Here is a 19,234-nt window from a genome sequence, read left to right as displayed (position 1 = left end):
GGCACGATGAGCAAGAAAGTTCACCGTGACTTTTGGGCCTTACCTGAACTGATAAAGAGCTTTGCACCCAACACATCCTAATTTCTCCAATGTTTATACACTCTCAAGACCAAGCAAGTTCTCCCAGGAAATAAATTCATGCAAAATCTACAGTGAAATTCTTTGTGGAAGGGAGGTGTAAGTAAAAGCAACCTGTGCAGTTCCAAAACATTGCACAGGGCTTCCTGCAGCAATCATCTCTCCATTCTTCCTTTCCTGTCACCACAGATCTGCTGAAAACATTGCCTTGGCCTTCTAAAGCTATTAGAAATTTTCAGAACAGCTGGGACTGAGGAGCACAGCAGGGAATTCACAACAGGACCAGTCAGGCCATCTCCTATACCAGGTGCTCTGTTCTGTTAAACAATATTGATTATCGAGCATGCAACAAGCAGTAGGTGGTGTCACAAAGTGCTTCTTGCAGCACATGTGGTGTTTGTTTCGGGGGCAAGGCTTAAAACATAACATCTGGAACAGAGGAAGAAGTTTTCCCTGTGTTCAGGGTTAAGTGGAAAGCTTGCAATACTCCAGCCTCGCAGAGAAAGTCTAGTGGGGGACAGAGACTGACACAAAACAGCCAATCAGACGAGTGGAGGCATGAAGCCCACAAGCTGTTCAGAAAACCCAAAATAATTAAGTCCCCCAGGACTTCTGAGCATCAGAAGGGATCAACCACCCAATCTGAACACACTTCAGAGGTGGTAAAATCCGAGGCCAAAAGGTAAAGGCAGGCAGAAATGCTGCAGTCCCAATGTTCTCCTGCCCCAAGGAACACAACCCTGCTGCTGTCTGATACTCTGGAGCTGGCAAGTCCAGGAGAAAAAGTCAGCTTTCATCTACTGCCATTCTTTCTGCCGGTGATTAATGCTTCATTAGAGTCTCAGAAAGGCAGCAGCACTCCCAAAGCTGAACCCAGTAGACAAACTAAAGGAAAGAAGGGAACACCAAAAAAGAGACAACTGTCTCACAGTCGACGTCTGAGGGCCCCATCATCACAGATTTATTTTACAAAGAGCTGAAGCACGTTTTCCACCCCCGTGGGAGGTCTGACAAAAGGAAACACATGAACACTCCTCATCTGTGTTGGTAAAAAGCCTGGGAGCTTTGTCCTTCACTTTCACCACGAGTCCAGACAAAGACACCAGGTTTTCAGTGAAATAACTGAGGATTTCTCACAAGCTTGGTTCCATCACCTCTGCAGGAAGAGCTGTATCTGGCAAAATGTGTTAACGCCAAACTGCTGCAGTTAATGCAAGACGTGTCCCTTCCAGAAAGCTTTGGGAACTCTCCCCCAGAAGGGAGACAACCAGAGCATTCGATAGCTGGAAGCCCTCCTGTTATCCAAATGGGAACAAGCACGGCCAGACCGCAACACCACAGCCAGATGTTAGGGTGAGCTGCGTGAAGAAGCCACGGGAATTAAGGGGCTCGGCAGCTGGCAGGATCGGGGCACGGCAATTATTTGAGGTTGGTTACAGAACACGCTGCACAGCTGCTGCCAGTAGCAAGTACAGCACAAAAAGGAAAGTACTCTGTTAACGCTTCGTTAGGGATTTGGGGTTTTTTGGTTGGTTGGTTTTGGTTTTTTTTGTTCGTTTCTTCATGGTAAATTATCTCTGCTGTGCTTGTGACTTCAGATGACGCAGTATTTAAGACCCCAAATGACATTGCTCCACGTGCCTATTCTCACTCTAGAATGCTTAATTCCGTCCCGTTCCCCGGCACTTACCTGGAGCAGCTCTTTTGCAGAACCTCTTTTTTCCACGTCCATTTCAAGACAGCGATTTAGGAAGTCTCGGAATATGGGTGAAAGCTTTTCTGGATTCTGCAGTTCCGGAGTCCCGTTAGTAGCAATGAGATACAGGGCCTAAAGCAAAGCAAGCACCAAAGAAACAGGAGGTTACGAAGGTCAGACTCCAGCTGCAGATTACAGAGGCACCCATTTTTCCTCTCCCTCCCCACAGTTCAATGGGGAAAAACAAAACCAAAACAAACCCTTATCACGGTGACTAATAAATGCTTAAGTTTCAGCAAAGAGAAGAGCTGCCGGCCCTATTTTTATGTGGATGGGATCCAATCCTTTCTTGCTTTACCGTCGTAATCTAGGTTTGGATCCTGCAGCCCTCTCAAGGGATTAAGAGGACAAAACCAGCAGTCCAGACTGTGTTTACAGAGGGAAGTTGGCTGGCACAGCTCTGCCAGTGCTCGACTCCTGCAATAACTATATCCTCATGGGAAGGTACCCCTGAAGAAACAGGAGGCTTTCTTCTCTCGATACTTTGCCCAAATGCACAAGGCCTAAAAAGTCAATACTCTAAAGATGCAGTTGGTCCCTTACAAAAGATGGCCAGTAGGTTCTCAAGCAGCACTTAACACCCTACAGAAACAAGTGGAGTCGTTTTGCTGCTGCTTGGGAATGAAGAATTCTCTAAGAATCAGGAAATTCAGAATTCATCCACTGCAAAATTTTACTATTAAAAGAAAATCGCTAGATGCCTTTTAAAAGGAAACAGACATCTGGCAGAGGCCTTCTGAGCTCACTGCTCATCACATCTCAAGGTAGAGGTCTGATAGCCTGGGAACTGCAACAAGTTAAGTTAAATGAGAGCAAAGCACCCCGTTGCTTAGCCATCCTCATTTAACTCCATACCAACTTTTTCCTTTCGCATTTCTTCACTGCTGCGCTTCTCTCCCAAAATCATCTCCAGTAAAAGAGGTGGAAACAAGTTAAACAGAATTGTTCTAGATCCCTTCGTCCTGTTTAGCTTAGAAAAAAAGCCATAAAACTGGCTTACACCAAGAACAGCCGCATTCCTACAAACTGATAGAATTTCCCCTTTCATTAAAGAATACGAAGGGAAAGACACCAGCAGGGGCAAAGCCTGACTAAAGGCTTGTTAAACCTGGAGCTTTACTGGGAGCATGCAAAGAGGAACAATGCACCAGCAAGAAAAAGCCCTGTTTATAAAAGAGTAATGTGGTATTCTTTGAATTCAAGGACAGCTCTCTTCCCCACTCACAAGGATTTAAGAAGCCGGGCACTCTGGGGCCAGAAGGTGCCCCTATCGGCCTCTCCAGAAAGGGGGGAATTATGGATGCACCACATCATTAACTCAGACCCTACCTGAAGGTCTGCAACAGGAAGAGCCTGTGCCCTCTGCCACCCAGAACCAGTCATGGCTTCTAACTTAAATGACCACAATCTTCTCACTACAGCATCTAAGGAGACGTGTAGCTGCATGTGATGAAACCACAGCGGAGGTTCACCTGCCTCCTCCAGAGCCCAGGTTAACCAGCAGGCTCAGCGAAGGCCTGAGGGCAAAAAAAAGGCACTCGCTTACTCTCAGGGGGTTTTCATTGAGGTAGGGGGGTTCTCCTTCGATCATCTCGATGGCCATTATCCCCAGTGACCAGATGTCCACTTTGGGCCCGTAGGCTTTTCGTGTCACCACTTCAGGCGCCATCCAGTACGGGGTCCCCACCATGGTGCTGCGCTTGCTCTGTTCGGGAGTGATCTGGGCACAGAAGCCAAAGTCAGCTGGAAAAGCAAAGAAGGAGGGAAGAAAAAGTTAGAAATCAGCAGGTTTCTCCAAAAACAACACGTACTGATGCCAATGCTGTGGTACAAGCTAGCCTGTTGCACTGCCTGCTACATTGCTGCTGCAAAGGAGGCCCTGGTTTTGTGGTTAACAAGGTGTTCAGGAGTAAGCTTCTAAATCTGACTCGCTGAGGCCATCAACATCACAGAGCTGCTCACTTGTCGATGTGATGTGATGGTGATCAGTAAAGAGCTGTACATGGATGCTGTGAAACGTGGCAGTGCAGCATTTGGCAGCTGTAATACACTGTGTAACACATGCTCTCAAGCCTGTTCCTGGGTCTGTGAAAACAGAAACCAATGCCCAGTCTGTCCTCCCTCCACCCACACCCACCAGCATTATCTGGTCGTATTTTCAGTCCCAGAGATAGTATTTCCCCAGAAGATGTACCATCTCTCAAACACGATTTGCTTTCTAGAGCAAATACTGTGTTCAGAATAAATTTAAGTACCTAATTTGGTACTTATTATTTTCTTTGAGAAGACAGAAAGCTGGAGAGCCTTCCTGTGGAAATTGCTTGGCCCTGTCTTATTTGCATTTGACTTTCCAAAAGATCACAGAATAATAGAATCATAGGAAAATTAAGGTTGGAAAAGCCCTCCAAGATCACCTGGTCCAACCATCCCCCTACAAACAATGTCACCCACGAAACCACGTCCCCAAGCACCACGTCCAACCTTGCCTTGAACACCCCCAGGGACAGGGACTCCACCACCTCCCTGGGCAACGCGTCCCAATGCCTGACCGCTCTTTCTGAGAAGAAACGTCTCCTAATTGTTTTAATTGGTGAAGAGTAGCACTCTTTGTTCAATTCTTTGTTTTAATTGTTGAAGAGTAAGGGCATGACGTTTCCATTTTTCCACTCACCAGTGACATCACCCGACTGCCAGGACTTTTCAACTGTGATGGAGAGCGGCTTGGCAACCCCATCAGCCAGTTCCCTCAGGACCCTGGGATTCATGTCACCAGGTCCCATAGACCTGGACCTGTTTACATTCAGCAGGTGGTCTCGAACCTGCTCTTCACTTACCGTGGGTGGGACTTTGCTCCCCCAGCCTCCACCTACAGGTTCAGGGAAATGAAAGACTTGGGAAGTCCATCTACCAGTGCAGACGGAGGCAAAGAAGTTGCTGAGTACCTCAGCCTTCTCCGTGTCTGTCGTTACCAATTACTCAGGTATAGAAACTCACTCCTAATATAAGAAATTAGCCACCTCTAATCGCTTCCACACTACTATTTTCACCCCTCAGTTTATTTTCACAAATGTTAAAGGCGCATGGTGGCCCCTGGGGACTCCTCCTGTCAGCCCAGCGCAGCAGCCCGAAGGGAGCTGGGTCCTCTCTTGTGCTCTTCCTCGAGGCTCTGTGCAGAGGGGCTGACACCTCTCGCACAAGGGCTGGCGGGTGGGAAAGAAACACGTACACAAGCCCTGAATATCAGCAAGAGTTCTTTATTGCCAGGTGTTTGGTGGCTCCAAGCTAATGCCTGGGATGGAGCCTGCGCGACGAGGAGTAGGGAGCTCGCCGGGCCCTGCTGCGTAGCTACCGGTGTTCTCTCATGGCACGCAGCAGAGAGCTGCCGGGGTAGTCCCAGGTCTGATGTGGCCGAGGTGGATCCACTTCCATGGGTTCCTCCGCCTCTTCTTGTGGATCCACCTCCATGGGCTCCACGGTGTCAGGCAGGAGGACAAGCCAGTCCTTGCCTGGGACTGCCCACACGGGATGCCTCCCATCAGCTGTGTTCTCCGGCCAGGGTGCCGAACGAGGGGGTCGCCCAGTTCCATTGCCTGGTCCCATGCCACTCTCCACTTGATATTCATTCGTGGGTTTCACGCCGCCATCTCTTTTACGGCCACGGCTGGGTCCCTCGCTGCGATCTGGCCGATGGGCACGCCTCTGCTCCCCACGGCTCTCCGCATCACGCTCCCGTCTTCGCTCCACACCACCACTGCACCTCTGGTTAGGCCCAGGCCCCCTGCTGCTGGATGTCTGAGGGGCCGGCCTGTTCCCCGCATCGCTGCGGTGCCAGTGATATCTCCAATAATCGTCTCTGGGCCGGGCAGCAGACTTCCCCCAGGCACTGATGTCTTTTGTGCCGCAGGTGCTGTCCCTCTGCCCATGAGACATCTTTCTCCCATTAGCTGCCATCTTCTCGGTGCTTCCTCAGATCGCTTCGCGGTCCTCACACCGAGGAGGGCTGCCGCTCGCCTTGCTCCTTTCTCTGGCCTTCCTCCTGCCGCTTACGCTGGCTCTCAGAGGACCGAGTCGCTGAGCAAGTGGCGGGCCAGCGGCAGGGGGCCTCTTTTATAGGGCCCGGGGCAAAGGCGTGACAGCGGTGGCCACTGTGACCTCAGCAAGGCTCTGTGATGGAGTGGCCCGTGCGAGGCCAAAGGCGGCTGCGTTGGGAGAGGCCTGGAAGATGCCCTCATGTGGACAAGGAGGAGGGCTGGGGGGGCTGAGGGGCCCCTTTTCTGGGGCTGGCTCCCCCCCAGGCCATTTGGCTTGACAGAGAGAAAGGCTGCCCCATGCAATCCTGCCTCAACCCATTTTTTCTCCCCATCTCCAAGGCTTAGAATCTCTGGTTAACAAAAGAAAACTCCATCAACAAAACCAAACCAGACCCATTCAAAAGGCTAAAGCGGTCACAGCTGAAGTACCCATCTTCAGGAGATCTTTGATCTGTTTGAGGGCAGCACAGCCCCAGGAATTGGAGGGGAGCAGCCAGGTTAAGCCCGGCAAGCTCACGGAGTTCAAGCTCTAAATTCTCCCAAAAGATGAGCCTCGGGACCAAAACTTGGGACCCTTCTGGGCAATAAAAATCAGGGATGCAGGAAAAACATCACTTATATAAAGTGCAGCAGTTTTCCCTGAAGCATGCGATAATAACCCTCTCTTCCTCTCTTGTACCTACCAGCGTATTGCCTCTGCTCCTGCTCATTCCCCCCACTTCGCTCCCAAATAATAAGACCCTGCAGAACTGTTCCCACCAGTGAAAACGCTAAATTTAGGTATGAAAAAGTAAAAGTTTAAAGATCCAGGGCAGGTTTTGTGTGTCCCAGTGCATATTTAGCCTTGGGACACCCCTCTGAGATAACCACAGGTACATTTCCCTCCCGTGCAGGTGGAAAAAAAAGGCAGCAGTGGGATGAGAGGACTGGGGTTGGGAAGCATTTTGCAGCCACGAGGTTTCAACCAGGACCTCTGCAGAAGCTCCTCTCCTTTGCCATGGGACTAAAAATAAAATAAAATAAAATAAAATAAAATAAAATAAAATAAAATAAAATAAAATAAAATAAAAACACTCAAGTAATGGTGTTGAGGGAAATACTGGCAGAGCCACCAGCCCCGTTACCACTTTTTCAGGCACTTTTGGGGTACGTTACCAGGCCCTCCGGTCTGCCTGGTGCCCGGCTTTGTGAAGTTTCACGAGGGGAGCAGCAGGATGCAGGATGACACAGTTTGGCTGCCGGGCTCTCATGGGACAAGGACATGGACATGGGATGCACATCGCAGCAGTGCCACCACCAACTAGTTTGCCAGCTCCCCCTTCCAGACGTTCCCTTTTTCTTCCCCCTCCGACGTGGGGCTCAGCACCCAAATGGCTTGTGAGAGCTCGGCAGGGCTCCCAGTGCCAGGAGGCTGAGCTGGGAAAGTCCTCTTCACGTTAGGCTTGGTTTCTTGGACTTCCAGCACCCAGCTCTGCCCTACAGCCACAAGCGGATAAAATCCTACAGCAGGGGGCTTGTGGGGGCACACGTGTCCTCCCCTTAATATTCCTTAATCCAAGCTGGGACGAGGCACTTGCACAATTATGTAGGTGATAAACTCCTGCTCTTGTCATCAGCCTCACCCTACTGACCCCACATGTAAAAGTGATGCTGGGGAGGGCAGCTTTAGGGACCGATCCCAAATCCTCCCCCGTTTCCTCCTCTGCACCTGGAGCCGCAGACACCAAGCTCTACCTGGGGAGACAGCAAGCAGCCAGGAGGGTCCATTTCATCATCTGCCTCCTCCTCTTCCTCCTCAAGCTGGGCTCTACATCCTGCTTCCACACTGGTGTTTCTCAGAGCATTAATGACTTCCAAACAGGTGAAAATAAGCAGTAGAAATCACACTTTCTGCATCAGCTTTCAGTGTAAAGTCACTTTGCTCTATCAAGTAAGATCTAATTAAAACAGATCAGAGAAACACAACTCCTTCAAGCACCCCCCAATTCATTTCTGCAAGCGTCATTGAAACAAAGGGGAGGAGAAGCAGGTCATTCATTCAGGTTTTATTTAAGGTTTCAGCTTTGCTTTCTAAATGGCTGAGCTGACCCTAACAAACCGGGCACTACCGGAGAGTTACACCAAGGCAGTACAAAGAAAGAGAAACACGTTTTCCAGCTGATTTTAAAACGGCAAATGCCCTTGTTATTTCCCAGCAGGACAAGACACACAGACACCTGGCAGCAGGTCAGATTAGCTCCAGCTCACTTAGCACGAGTTGTTGCTCAAAGACATAAGGCTCAGTCCTCACTCTGAGCACCCCTTCATTGCACAGGAGCCCCCCGCTCCTTCCTGCTCCCAAACAGGATGCCTCAATCCACCGTAGGCTGCTCCAGCATCCTCCAAATTCCCTCAGCAGTTGGGAAACTGAGCTTTTACCTTTTGCTTCCACCTACACCTGCAACCATCCTCTTCCTCAGACCAACACCATCTTCTGTTGCCCTCCCACCCCTTCCCTGGGGGCATCCATTTCGGCTGCAAGTTTCCGTCCAGCCCCTGCCGGCATCGCTGTTCTGCCACCACCGGCAGCTCCCTGCTTCTCCAAGACCCCAGCCTTGATGCTGAGAGCTGTCATTAGCAGCAAACCATGAGATCCGCCCTAGGACATTATCTATATGCTCAATCCAGTGTGTTTACAACCCCAAAATACATCCACATGTTCTCTATTACTATCAAAATAAGCCACTGAAAAGTCTCCGTATTTTATGCTAGGGAGACAAACAGACTCAGCCTTCACCTTTGACAGCTTCCATATGAAAGATGCTGGGGAATCTGTAAGCTCATAATTAAGAAAGGCGTTCAGATACGTACCATTCTTCTTGGACTTTGGGCTGGACCTTTCACTGCCAGCTGAGCTCAGCAAACTTGAAGTACCAGCAGCCTACAGGCCATTTCACCCCATCCTTGCATGGTAAATATCATCTGGTGATACCAACCCGTGATACCTTGAGACAGACACGTTCGGATACTAACAGAGATCTCAGCTCAGAAGCGATCTCAGCTCAGCCAGCCCCTCTCACCCAAACTCTTGGCCCCACTGAACTTAAATCAATCATTTGTTTAAATAAAACCTAGGGCTACAGTAACACAACTCCATATCCGCTCTTTAAATATAAGAAGCTTGAAATGCACCAGCTGCTTCTTAAATATGACAATCTTCAGTGCTTTGGAAAAAAAAGAGATGAGTTTTACCTTCCGCCACCACCAGGAGCTCTGGGAGCTGTAGCACATTGTGCCATTTCGGCACCTAACCTGATGGGGTTGCTGAGGATCCCATAAAAACAAAGCAGGTTTTCAGGATGGATAGTCAAACAACTGAATATTTCATGTTCTCATATAGAAGAGAGAATCTAATAATCAAATAAATAAGGGCTGTGATTAAAAATGGTTCAGACTCAGTAGAATTAGTTCATACTGTAGGTATATTAAAATATATTTTAAAATGCTACCAAATCAGTTCTCTTCTCTTGGAAGTTGCGTTCAAATCCCAGCAGTAAGGATGTTCTCAGAAAAAAAAATAAGAATTATTAAGTCAGACACTTGTGCTAACAGCTCTCTGTAGTGACCAGAAAGTGCTGTAAGAGGCTATGCAAAAGCTGCCACCAGTGCTGGAGCTGAGCGATGCCCAGATGAACCTAAGAGTAGAGAAAAGGATCCATCTCTGGACAAAAAAAATGTATCTCATTCTCCTAAACTAACTACATTCTTTTATTTATCTTTTTATTCAAGATTTCTGAGACCATGAAAACACGATGCATCTGTTAACTTGGAACTGGGGCTAGGCACACAGTAGCAAGTCAACTTTCTCATCACAGGTTGGTAAAATAAAAACAGGAGAAGATGACAGGTCTACAGCCGCTGTCTTACAGCTTCCGAGAGCACAGCTCTCAGTCCTTACCAAACCAGTAAGGACCAATCCACAGCTGAAGTCAATGAGACAGAAGCACATCACGGGCTTAAGAATGGGGAGAAACAGTCACTCCTGCAGATTCCTTTCCAATAGGCAACAGAGAATCCAGCAGAGTAACTTAAATACAAGTCACCCTTTTTACCATTTTTCCTCCTGCAGAAAAATAAGCTCACGGATTTGCTCGCAGGTAGGGCACATCTGCATTACCGCTCTCACCTCAAAGGGGTGTCAAGGATGGAGTGGGAAGGGAAGGCGAAGGGAAGTCAGCAACACTCAGTACATTCATGGATCGGGTTTAATCCTGTGCTGTCAAAAACAGTCAGTTGGTGGGTCGGTAAGACCAGAGCCACATTAGATTTTAGACCTAGTGAGATCTAACCCATCATTCCTTCCCATCTACCCCACGCATGGCATTTTGAGACTTGCATAGAAAATAAAACCAAACTCCTCACCAAAGAGAATTATCCGAGGGCAGTGGCCTTCCCTTTCCCGATCTCCACCCCAGCCCCAAGCAGAGGAGCTCATCAAGAGATCAGGTTCCCCTCAGGGCTGGCAGCTTTGCTGCTCTGCCCAAGGAATTCATCTTGCGAGGGGAAACTCTCCATATTACATGAAGATGAAGAATATATACAAGGGGAGGAAGGCAGAAGATTTGGCAATGGGCTTCAGACGTTACAGACTCACGTCAGACAGTGGCCACCCTGTAGCCTGAAGGATGGGAGAAGACACCAAAAAAGCAAGGGACCTTACAGGCTTTATCTACGCCTGTAAAACCAGTGCAAGGGCTGTCACGTATCGCAGAGTGAATGGGGAAAAATATATGTATATATTTCAATCACAAGCCCAGGGCAGGGAGGAAAGGACTGATCCAGCAGCAGGTCTCAGCAAGAAGCAGGAATGAGTTTCTGTGCAACACAAGTGCTTTGGGGAGAGGAGAACTGGATTAAACTCACCCTGGAAATGACCAAAGCGATACGTACAGAGAAAGCAAGATCTTTTATCCGTTCCCTCTGTGTGCAGTTACTCCTCTTCAGAGCCACTCGCTATCCCACAGGACTACAGAAGCTTGTATCACTTAATGCATCGCTTGTAAGCACCCAGTGACGATAACATGAAAACCCATCCCATCCGACAGAATTGTCTGGTGACAGTGAATTCTCCAACCCTCCCTCAGACCCGAGTTAAGAAATGCAGCAGTCCTTTTATTAAAAATCAGGATACAGTTCAACATAACGCCAGTGTTTACACCCGATCTCTCTAGTAGTTCCAGGATTGCTGTTGTTTTACATATCATTAGCAACCAAAGGAGTCAGTAGCATAAAGATATCAGTTCACTCGCTCATTTCAAAAAAAAAATAAAATGAATGCCCCTATGCTTCCAAGGAAACACTGTCCATGATCAGTTTGTTTTCTGTTGGCCTTGGTCTAAGAAGCAAGAGTTTTCACCATCATCTTGCAGGCAGATCTTATCTTCCTAAGAGCAATTGTTCTGTTTGCTTTCTCTTACAGGGCAGGTCTCCACGAAGGCTGACAGCACTAATAAAATAACCCTAAAAGAAATCCCAGTTGATTTTTCCTGTGATTTTTCTAGAATATCAGAACTATTTGAAAGCTGTTTAATTACTTGAGTTGAAACGAAAGTGTGCGGGGAAGGACCTTGATTCACACAATTTGGCAAAAAGATCACCACTTGTCCAACAGCTGCAAGAAGCACACACAGGCTTTCTCCTTGCTCCCCCGAAGCATCCAGCGGTGCTGCGGGAGGGCTGCATGGTCCTGCCCTCGTTCCCCTTCCAGTTGTTTTAGCTGTTCCGATTGCTGCTGCCTGCTTCCTTCCCTCCTCAAGTCATCCAAAGCAGAGAGCAGCCTCAGTGCTGGAAGAGCAGCTTGGCAAAAGCAGGAGGAGTCCAGCCAGCAGAAGATTTACTTTATTAAGATAAACATGGTCTAAAGGCTCCACATTATCTTTAAAAATAAACACAGTAAGAAATACGAAAACAAACTGGCTTTGCTACGGGTAGGTCAGGTTCAGATGTTCTCAGAAGATCTTCCCAGCCATAAAATATACCCTTCCCCTACCGTGCCCATCAAGGAGGATGGAAAGACAGTTCACTACGCAAGATCAGCAGCGTACCTGTTGCGTGCCCTCCCACATTCAGCAAACGATACATCTGCTACCCTTCAAGGCAGATCAAAGTTTTAAGAACACCCCTGTGAAGGAGGAGCAGGAGGGGACAGGGACAGGTAATTCGGTTTCTGTAGGGAACATCTAAAAGGCTTGACACGACGGCTGTGCTGGCTCCCCCGCTTTAATGGTTGTTCTTTGCTGCTTCTTTAGCAGCAAGAATCAGAGGAGTGAGACTAGAAAGAGGCTTTGCAATTTTCAGGAACTGGTGCTAGGAAGAGGAAAAAGGAAAAAAAAAGGTTACATTTCTCAGAACATGTCCCAAAAGCCTGGTGTTTACACAAAATATCAGGACCTAGACCTGTATGAACTCCAACAACCTCCAAGCAGGTGAAACAAAAAAGGCACGATGAGCAAGAAAGTTCACCGTGACTTTTGGGCCTTACCTGAACTGATAAAGAGCTTTGCACCCAACACATCCTCATTTCTCCAATGTTTATACACTCTCAAGACCAAGCAAGTTCTCCCAGGAAATAAATTCATGCAAAATCTACAGTGAAATTCTTTGTGGAAGGGAGGTGTAAGTAAAAGCAACCTGTGCAGTTCCAAAACATTGCACAGGGCTTCCTGCAGCAATCATCTCTCCATTCTTCCTTTCCTGTCACCACAGATCTGCTGAAAACATTGCCTTGGCCTTCTAAAGCTATTAGAAATTTTCAGAACAGCTGGGACTGAAGAGCACAGCAGGGAATTCACAACAGGACCAGTCAGGCCATCTCCTATACCAGGTGCTCTGTTCTGTTAAACAATATTGATTATCGAGCATGCAACAAGCAGTAGGTGGTGTCACAAAGTGCTTCTTGCAGCACATGTGGTGTTTGTTTCGGGGGCAAGGCTTAAAACATAACATCTGGAACAGAGGAAGAAGTTTTCCCTGTGTTCAGGGTTAAGTGGAAAGCTTGCAATACTCCAGCCTCGCAGAGAAAGTCTAGGTTGAGGACAGAGACTGACACAAAACAGCCAATCAGACGAGTGGAGGCATGAAGCCCACAAGCTGTTCAGAAAACCCAAAATAATTAAGTCCCCCAGGACTTCTGAGCATCAGAAGGGATCAACCACCCAATCTGAACACACTTCAGAGGTGGTAAAATCCGAGGCCAAAAGGTAAAGGCAGGCAGAAATGCTGCAGTCCCAATGTTCTCCTGCCCCAAGGAACACAACCCTGCTGCTGTCTGATACTCTGGAGCTGGCAAGTCCAGGAGAAAAAGTCAGCTTTCATCTACTGCCATTCTTTCTGCCGGTGATTAATGCTTCATTAGAGTCTCAGAAAGGCAGCAGCACTCCCAAAGCTGAACCCAGTAGACAAACTAAAGGAAAGAAGGGAACACCAAAAAAGAGACAACTGTCTCACAGTCGACGTCTGAGGGCCCCATCATCACCGATTTATTTTACAAAGAGCTGAAGCACGTTTTCCACCCCCGTGGGAGGTCTGACAAAAGGAAACACATGAACACTCCTCATCTGTGTTGGTAAAAAGCCTGGGAGCTTTGTCCTTCACTTTCACCACGAGTCCAGACAAAGACACCAGGTTTTCAGTGAAATAACTGAGGATTTCTCACAAGCTTGGTTCCATCACCTCTGCAGGAAGAGCTGTATCTGGCAAAATGTGTTAACGTCAAACTGCTGCAGTTAATGCAAGACGTGCCCCTTCCAGAAAGCTTTGGGAACTCTCCCCCAGAAGGGAGACAACCAGAGCATTCGATAGCTGGAAGCCCTCCTGTTATCCAAATGGGAACAAGCACGGCCAGACCGCAACACCACAGCCAGATGTTAGGGTGAGCTGCGTGAAGAAGCCACGGGAATTAAGGGGCACGGCAGCTGGCAGGATCGGGGCACGGCAATTATTTGAGGTTGGTTACAGAACACGCTGCACAGCTGCTGCCAGTAGCAAGTACAGCACAAAAAGGAAAGTACTCTGTTAACGCTTCGTTAGGGATTTGGGGTTTTTTGGTTGGTTGGTTTTGGTTTTTTTTGTTCGTTTCTTCATGGTAAATTATCTCTGCTGTGCTTGTGACTTCAGATGACGCAGTATTTAAGACCCCAAATGACATTGCTCCACGTGCCTATTCTCACTCTAGAATGCTTAATTCCGTCCCGTTCCCCGGCACTTACCTGGAGCAGCTCTTTTGCAGAACCTCTTTTTTCCACGTCCATTTCAAGACAGCGATTTAGGAAGTCTCGGAATATGGGTGAAAGCTTTTCTGGATTCTGCAGTTCCGGAGTCCCGTTAGTAGCAATGAGATACAGGGCCTAAAGCAAAGCAAGCACCAAAGAAACAGGAGGTTACGAAGGTCAGACTCCAGCTGCAGATTACAGAGGCACCCATTTTTCCTCTCCCTCCCCACAGTTCAATGGGGAAAAACAAAACCAAAACAAACCCTTATCACGGTGACTAATAAATGCTTAAGTTTCAGCAAAGAGAAGAGCTGCCGGCCCTATTTTTATGTGGATGGGATCCAATCCTTTCTTGCTTTACCGTCGTAATCTGGGTTTGGATCCTGCAGCCCTCTCAAGGGATTAAGAGGACAAAACCAGCAGTCCAGACTGTGTTTACAGAGGGAAGTTGGCTGGCACAGCTCTGCCAGTGCTCGACTCCTGCAATAACTATATCCTCATGGGAAGGTACCCCTGAAGAAACAGGAGGCTTTCTTCTCTCGATACTTTGCCCAAATGCATAAGGCCTAAAAAGTCAATACTCTAAAGATGCAGTTGGTCCCTTACAAAAGATGGCCAGTAGGTTCTCAAGCAGCACTTAACACCCTACAGAAACAAGTGGAGTCGTTTTGCTGCTGCTTGGGAATGAAGAATTCTCTAAGAATCAGGAAATTCAGAATTCATCCACTGCAAAATTTTACTATTAAAAGAAAATCGCTAGATGCCTTTTAAAAGGAAACAGACATCTGGCAGAGGCCTTCTGAGCTCACTGCTCATCACATCTCAAGGTAGAGGTCTGATAGCCTGGGAACTGCAACAAGTTAAGTTAAATGAGAGCAAAGCACCCCGTTGCTTAGCCATCCTCATTTAACTCCATACCAACTTTTTCCTTTCGCATTTCTTCACTGCTGCGCTTCTCTCCCAAAATCATCTCCAGTAAAAGAGGTGGAAACAAGTTAAACAGAATTGTTCTAGATCCCTTCGTCCTGTTTAGCTTAGAAAAAAAGCCATAAAACTGGCTTACACCAAGAACAGCCGCATTCCTACAAACTGATAGAATTTCCCCTTTCATTAAAGAATACGAAGGGAAAGACACCAGCAGGGGCAAAGCCTGACTAAAGGCTTGTTAAACCTGGAGCTTTACTGGGAGCATGCAAAGAGGAACAATGCACCAGCAAGAAAAAGCCCTGTTTATAAAAGAGTAATGTGGTATTCTTTGAATTCAAGGACAGCTCTCTTCCCCACTCACAAGGATTTAAGAAGCCGGGCACTCTGGGGCCAGAAGGTGCCCCTATCGGCCTCTCCAGAAAGGGGGGAATTATGGATGCACCACATCATTAACTCAGACCCTACCTGAAGGTCTGCAACAGGAAGAGCCTGTGCCCTCTGCCACCCAGAACCAGTCATGGCTTCTAACTTAAATGACCACAATCTTCTCACTACAGCATCTAAGGAGACGTGTAGCTGCATGTGATGAAACCACAGCGGAGGTTCACCTGCCTCCTCCAGAGCCCAGGTTAACCAGCAGGCTCAGCGAAGGCCTGAGGGCAAAAAAAAGGCACTCGCTTACTCTCAGGGGGTTTTCATTGAGGTAGGGGGGTTCTCCTTCGATCATCTCGATGGCCATTATCCCCAGTGACCAGATGTCCACTTTGGGCCCGTAGGCTTTTCGTGTCACCACTTCAGGCGCCATCCAGTACGGGGTCCCCACCATGGTGCTGCGCTTGCTCTGTTCGGGAGTGATCTGGGCACAGAAGCCAAAGTCAGCTGGAAAAGCAAAGAAGGAGGGAAGAAAAAGTTAGAAATCAGCAGGTTTCTCCAAAAACAACACGTACTGATGCCAATGCTGTGGTACAAGCTAGCCTGTTGCACTGCCTGCTACATTGCTGCTGCAAAGGAGGCCCTGGTTTTGTGGTTAACAAGGTGTTCAGGAGTAAGCTTCTAAATCTGACTCGCTGAGGCCATCAACATCACAGAGCTGCTCACTTGTCGATGTGATGTGATGGTGATCAGTAAAGAGCTGTACATGGATGCTGTGAAACGTGGCAGTGCAGCATTTGGCAGCTGTAATACACTGTGTAACACATGCTCTCAAGCCTGTTCCTGGGTCTGTGAAAACAGAAACCAATGCCCAGTCTGTCCTCCCTCCACCCACACCCACCAGCATTATCTGGTCGTATTTTCAGTCCCAGAGATAGTATTTCCCCAGAAGATGTACCATCTCTCAAACACGATTTGCTTTCTAGAGCAAATACTGTGTTCAGAATAAATTTAAGTACCTAATTTGGTACTTATTATTTTCTTTGAGAAGACAGAAAGCTGGAGAGCCTTCCTGTGGAAATTGCTTGGCCCTGTCTTATTTGCATTTGACTTTCCAAAAGATCACAGAATAATAGAATCATAGGAAAATTAAGGTTGGAAAAGCCCTCCAAGATCACCTGGTCCAACCATCCCCCTACAAACAATGTCACCCACGAAACCACGTCCCCAAGCACCACGTCCAACCTTGCCTTGAACACCCCCAGGGACGGGGACTCCACCACCTCCCTGGGCAACGCGTCCCAATGCCTGACCGCTCTTTCTGAGAAGAAACGTCTCCTAATTGTTTTAATTGGTGAAGAGTAGCACTCTTTGTTCAATTCTTTGTTTTAATTGTTGAAGAGTAAGGGCATGACGTTTCCATTTTTCCACTCACCAGTGACATCACCTGACTGCCAGGACTTTTCAACTGTGATGGAGAGCGGCTTGGCAACCCCATCAGCCAGTTCCCTCAGGACCCTGGGATTCATGTCACCAGGTCCCATAGACCTGGACCTGTTTACATTCAGCAGGTGGTCTCGAACCTGCTCTTCACTTACCGTGGGTGGGACTTTGCTCCCCCAGCCTCCACCTACAGGTTCAGGGAAATGAAAGACTTGGGAAGCCCATCTACCAGTGCAGACGGAGGCAAAGAAGTTGCTGAGTACCTCAGCCTTCTCCGTGTCTGTCGTTACCAATTACTCAGGTATAGAAACTCACTCCTAATATAAGAAATTAGCCACCTCTAATCGCTTCCACACTACTATTTTCACCCCTCAGTTTATTTTCACAAATGTTAAAGGCGCATGGTGGCCCCTGGGGACTCCTCCTGTCAGCCCAGCGCAGCAGCCCGAAGGGAGCTGGGTCCTCTCTTGTGCTCTTCCTCGAGGCTCTGTGCAGAGGGGCTGACACCTCTCGCACAAGGGCTGGCGGGTGGGAAAGAAACACGCACACAAGCCCTGAATATCAGCAAGAGTTCTTTATTGCCAGGTGTTTGGTGGCTCCAAGCTAATGCCTGGGATGGAGCCTGCGCGACGAGGAGTAGGGAGCTCGCCGGGCCCTGCTGCGTAGCTACCGGTGTTCTCTCATGGCACGCAGCAGAGAGCTGCCGGGGTAGTCCCAGGTCTGATGTGGCCGAGGTGGATCCACTTCCATGGGTTCCTCCGCCTCTTCTTGTGGATCCACCTCCATGGGCTCCACGGTGTCAGGCAGGAGGACAAGCCAGTCCTTGCCTGGGACTGCCCACACGGGATGCCTCCCATCAGCTGTGTTCTCCGGCCAGGGTGCCGAACGAGGGGGTCGCCCAGTTCCATTGCCTGGTCCCATGCCACTCTCCACTTGATATTCATTCGTGGGTTTCACGCCGCCATCTCTTTTACGGCCACGGCTGGGTCCCTCGCTGCGATCTGGCCGATGGGCACGCCTCTGCTCCCCACGGCTCTCCGCATCACGCTCCCGTCTTCGCTCCACACCACCACTGCACCTCTGGTTAGGCCCAGGCCCCCTGCTGCTGGATGTCTGAGGGGCCGGCCTGTTCCCCGCATCGCTGCGGTGCCAGTGATATCTCCAATAATCGTCTCTGGGCCGGGCAGCAGACTTCCCCCAGGCACTGATGTCTTTTGTGCCGCAGGTGCTGTCCCTCTGCCCATGAGACATCTTTCTCCCATTAGCTGCCATCTTCTCGGTGCTTCCTCAGATCGCTTCGCGGTCCTCACACCGAGGAGGGCTGCCGCTCGCCTTGCTCCTTTCTCTGGCCTTCCTCCTGCCGCTTACGCTGGCTCTCAGAGGACCGAGTCGCTGAGCAAGTGGCGGGCCAGCGGCAGGGGGCCTCTTTTATAGGGCCCGGGGCAAAGGCGTGACAGCGGTGGCCACTGTGACCTCAGCAAGGCTCTGTGATGGAGTGGCCCGTGCGAGGCCAAAGGCGGCTGCGTTGGGAGAGGCCTGGAAGATGCCCTCATGTGGACAAGGAGGAGGGCTGGGGGGGCTGAGGGGCCCCTTTTCTGGGGCTGGCTCCCCCCCAGGCCATTTGGCTTGACAGAGAGAAAGGCTGCCCCATGCAATCCTGCCTCAACCCATTTTTTCTCCCCATCTCCAAGGCTTAGAATCTCTGGTTAACAAAAGAAAACTCCATCAACAAAACCAAACCAGACCCATTCAAAAGGCTAAAGCGGTCACAGCTGAAGTACCCATCTTCAGGAGATCTTTGATCTGTTTGAGGGCAGCACAGCCCCAGGAATTGGAGGGGAGCAGCCAGGTTAAGCCCGGCAAGCTCACGGAGTTCAAGCTCTAAATTCTCCCAAAAGATGAGCCTCGGGACCAAAACTTGGGACCCTTCTGGGCAATAAAAATCAGGGATGCAGGAAAAACATCACTTATATAAAGTGCAGCAGTTTTCCCTGAAGCATGCGATAATAACCCTCTCTTCCTCTCTTGTACCTACCAGCGTATTGCCTCTGCTCCTGCTCATTCCCCCCACTTCGCTCCCAAATAATAAGACCCTGCAGAACTGTTCCCACCAGTGAAAACGCTAAATTTAGGTATGAAAAAGTAAAAGTTTAAAGATCCAGGGCAGGTTTTGTGTGTCCCAGTGCATATTTAGCCTTGGGACACCCCTCTGAGATAACCACAGGTACATTTCCCTCCCGTGCAGGTGGAAAAAAAAGGCAGCAGTGGGATGAGAGGACTGGGGTTGGGAAGCATTTTGCAGCCACGAGGTTTCAACCAGGACCTCTGCAGAAGCTCCTCTCCTTTGCCATGGGACTAAAAATAAAATAAAATAAAAT

Source organism: Anser anser (assembly GCF_964211835.1).
Source record: "Anser anser genome assembly, chromosome: 1".
Taxonomy (NCBI): Eukaryota; Metazoa; Chordata; class Aves; order Anseriformes; family Anatidae; genus Anser; species Anser anser.
The sequence above is the reverse complement of the archived record's forward strand: the minus strand, read 5'-3'. Positions refer to the sequence as shown.